The sequence below is a fragment of the Bombus affinis genome, unplaced genomic scaffold (assembly GCF_024516045.1).
Source record: "Bombus affinis isolate iyBomAffi1 unplaced genomic scaffold, iyBomAffi1.2 ctg00000826.1, whole genome shotgun sequence".
NCBI classification, from domain to species: domain Eukaryota; kingdom Metazoa; phylum Arthropoda; class Insecta; order Hymenoptera; family Apidae; genus Bombus; species Bombus affinis.
The window spans coordinates 10,902-15,043 of record NW_026109379.1 but is presented as its reverse complement, the minus strand read 5'-3'; the positions used below and the strand labels follow the sequence as shown (position 1 = coordinate 15,043).

At 35.3% G+C, this 4,142-nt stretch overlaps 1 long non-coding RNA gene across 1 annotated transcript; it reads right to left on the bottom strand.

Moving 5' to 3' along the window:
* Nucleotides 1–2,075: 2,075 nt before the first annotated feature.
* LOC126928302 (uncharacterized) lies at nt 2,076–2,792 on the bottom strand. The gene is made up of 2 exons (XR_007716510.1): nt 2,333–2,792; nt 2,076–2,244 (listed from the first exon to the last, which is right to left on the bottom strand). It is a non-coding gene; the product is annotated as an uncharacterized LOC126928302 (long non-coding RNA).
* Between the last annotated feature and the right edge of the window lie 1,350 nt (nt 2,793–4,142).

Sequence of the window (4,142 nt, the reverse complement as noted above, 5' to 3'; positions counted from 1 at the left end):
AGTTATCGATGTCGATTTTCAAATTTTGATTCCTTCCCCTCTTTCCGCACTAATTTCTATTTCGATTGGTCACCGATATTATTCGAAAAAAATTGCAACTGAGAAGATATCTAAATTGCAATGTACTCACCCATTGCGTTCCAAATAATCACATATAAGGTACAATATGTTCCGATTACGTTCCGAAGTATGACTCTCCTCCTAATGCGACATTTATTTTTTTTTTATTATTAACAATAATTATTAATAATATAAAGATTTTCATGCAATTTTCTGTTACATTGCGAGTTTAATAAATTTGTTACACATAATTTTGTTATCTACTATCTTGATACGCGCAAAGATAAATCTTAATGATATATAATACAGCGTAAATGGTTATAAATAATTAATTATTGACAATAATTATAAGAATTATCGAAAGAAAAAATCATAGATACAAAATCAAATACAAATCATAGATATAAAATCAATCAAAAAATGAACAACAATTGTGAAAAACGCAATATGGCATATCAATGACAAAACACACTCATGACTGTCATGGAAGTTCCAAAGTGCAAAATCTAGAATATTCCTTACCTCTTTAGATTGAGATATCTTATTTGTGGTACCTTGCTGCGATGATTCACCGTTCATTGTGATAGTTTTAAATGTGATAATGATATCCTTGTATTGACTATCGTTTTTCGATAGTTACGAGAATTTTCGTTTATCACTTTGAGACAATCCGTAACTTTCTTTCTCTTATAAAGTTTCCCTTCAACTCCGTTGAAAATTGAGCATCAAACAGGAGACGAACGATTTGTTCGCACACATAAGCAGGGTGCGAATATAATGATGGAACAGTCGAGTCCTGTCTACTATATAGTAAGATGGATACGACATGGAAATAGAAAGAGAAGGCTATATATAAGCATTTTCTGTCCTTGTTTAATCAGGCATGCACACTAGTGGACACTGACGGCGCTCGTTTACCGTTGTTACATATTTCCGGTACAAGTACGCGGGCTTTAGAGAAGGACGGAACGGTCTCTCTCTTTATCCCTATATCGCGTTTTTAGTTCGCTCACGCGCTCTGTACTTATATCTATTACATTTCCACCATAAGCAGCGGCCGTGCAGTGACTTACAAAAGTTTCGAACTCGCGGACGTTTAATCACGTTCCCTACTCCGAAGGGGTAAGTACAAAGTTGCTCGTCTCAGTACTCTTGTTAGAAGTTTTATCATCTTTTTCATTTCGTGGTTACAAGCTTTTCCAGGAAATTCTTATCGTTTTACAAGAGCTGTGGGACACAATGACGTCAGCTATCGATCATATACGCGAATTTGTTGTAAATTAATTAGGAGAATATCTGGAGTTCTTTATCGTTGCCAGCTGTAAAATATTGGAATTTTTCATTTATAATTCTCATATTTTCGACTCTTCCGTTGCCAAGACCACCTTGAAAGATTTTTGGTACGTTCCATCAGCCTTGTTAAAAGTGTGCCCATTGGTTAGCTATATTGATTTTAAAAATCAATACGTATATCAAGTTTATTATCTCACAGAAACAAGGAAATTCGTTTTATTAATGAATTTTCGACGTTTCTTCTCAGTTTCCTTTAGCATCGAACGAAGAACATTATATTTCGTTTAAAAAGATTGAAATTGATATTGAGATAAAATCAAAAAGTATCCGTTGTTCTCGAACATTCTAGTATTCCTTCGCCGCCCGGGAGAAAGACAGGTATGAAGAAAGAGGATATTTTTTTTATTAACTTTTTAATATTGATGTTTCGACAAATATTGACGTGTGCAGTGAGAAAATCAAGTGAAATTTTGAATAATATCGTTTTAATAATTTGTGAAACGAATTAGTTTGGTTTTTTCCATTTTTATTAGTTTCCGTCAGTGCTGATTGACGCGCCACTCCAGTTTCCATTTCCGTTTCTCGAAATTTCCCACGTCCTTAGTCTTTGGGACTCTTTGCCCAGGTAACCGCATTGCTTCTGGGTACGTCTCACCGTTCGGGTCTCTCGAGCTTTCGGTGTCAGTTGTTACCGTTGAAGGAAGAGAAGCTGGTGACGGATATTATCGAATAAATCGTTTATTCTGGAAAAGTTCGAGTAAGTTCGTTCTGTTTGAATAAATCAAGACATAGATCAATTTTTATCGTATCATCGTGATTCGCCATGTCGTACGTTTGGTTTCGGGATACCATATGTTTTTAATTTTTTACTTTTAATTTGACATTTTACGCCTATAATCGTGACAGGAAGATACTTTCAATGAATTATAAATATTTTAAATTATAAATTATAAATATTTGTTATAAATTACAATCATACTACGGGGAAAAGTGAAACATATGTTTTCTTGTGGAACATGTGATAGTAAATTATTCGAAGCATAATAATGCTTAATTAAACATCTATACGGTAACATTTACGGACGAATATTGGGGTAATATTATCGCGTCGCTTTAATCTGGCATTTAATGCTTTGATTGCGGTCTTTGAAATGGCATCACAGATGCTAGTATAATATCACACGAAAAAGGAAGGACCAGTGGTTAATGTTGCAAGTGCACCAGTGCGTTGCAGCCATCGGGGGTGGCTTTGACGCCGGTGCCGAGGAGAGGCGCAGAACGTGTTCGATCGACCCGCGAACGCAGCCCGTGCTCATACTGTGACAGAGTTCGTTTCAGTTAGTCTCAGTCGCTGTTTGCCCGTCGACAGCGTATAGTCGCGCCGGCCAACGATTATTTTTTCTTTTTTTGTTTCTCGATAATTCTCTCGCAACACTCGTTCTATATGTACATAAACCATCAGTTTATCGCGTGATCATTGTTCCCGCTTCCCCTACCTTGTCACGTTCTTCAAAGAAGATTTCCCTTCAGTTTTTTGTTGTTTGGGGAAAATTCATCGCTCGGACACATGGATTTATCGACACGACGGTTTATCGAGGCATCAGCGTGATGTACTTTTCAAGTTTCATATTTTCTCTATGATACTTTCTAAGGAGAATTTAGAATTCGGAAGATATCAATTTCCAGGAAATATAGGTCTTTATGAGACCATCGATAGGTTTGAATTTAATTAACTCTCTTATAATTGGTATTTCAATTTTTTAATTCCTTAAATTCAGCTTTCTTTATGCTGTTAGACGATATAACGCGGGCATTTTATGATATATCGAATATATTCGTATATATTTTACTTTATACATTCGATAAATTTCCTTGGTTGGCCGGCCTGCAACCCACATACGGCACTTAATAAAAATTTGTTTCGTTAGAGGTCGGTGTTTGTTCATCTTCGTCATAAAAATGTCATGACGTCATATCATATCACAAGGGTTCTTCTGAAAGCTAGATATTCGATAACAAGATGGTTAATTAATGGTTTTCGGTAGCTTGCAATGTCAAGCTTTGAACTGGCGGGATCGCCTTGCTGTCAAATCGCCATTCAGCAGCGACCATATTCTTTAACTACGTTCAAGACGTATATCACGCTACAGAAACCATCAAAGGGGGATAATTGCAAGTTAGTTGCCTCTTAGAAACGAGACAGTTGGTTGTTACTTGTTATCCGTAGTTGGTAGTTGTTCTCCTTAGTCGCCACATATTATAGAGACAACATTCATAGTCACCAGTTGCCTTCGCTAATAGTTTCTTGTTGTCTGTAGTTAGTTCTCGTCATCGCTATGTATTCCATCAACCACGTAAAATTTAACATATAGGATTTTATTCTTTTTTATTCTTTCTGTAGAAAGATTCTTTAAGTAATATGAATTTAAGTAACTATTTTATGATACAATAAAGTGGAAAAACGATTATTTTACGTAACGTAATTTTTTAAAGAACTTTGAATTTAAAGGATTCAGATAGATATCTTAAACGTAATTAAACCCTCCATATCGTAACAAATTAAAAGAAATTGCGCAAGAAAGTACAAATACATTTAATGCATAAAACATATATTTAAAATCCAAATGTAGGCGTTGACGCGTGCGTGCTACATGTTCGAAACATTCGTTACATCCGCGATAAAATTTGTAACGACGAAGAAGCTTAACATATGGTGTGCTTCAAGACGACAGCAAAAATTGTTGGCGGATTTTTCGAAATTTCTTCCATTCTTAATAAAAATATATTGT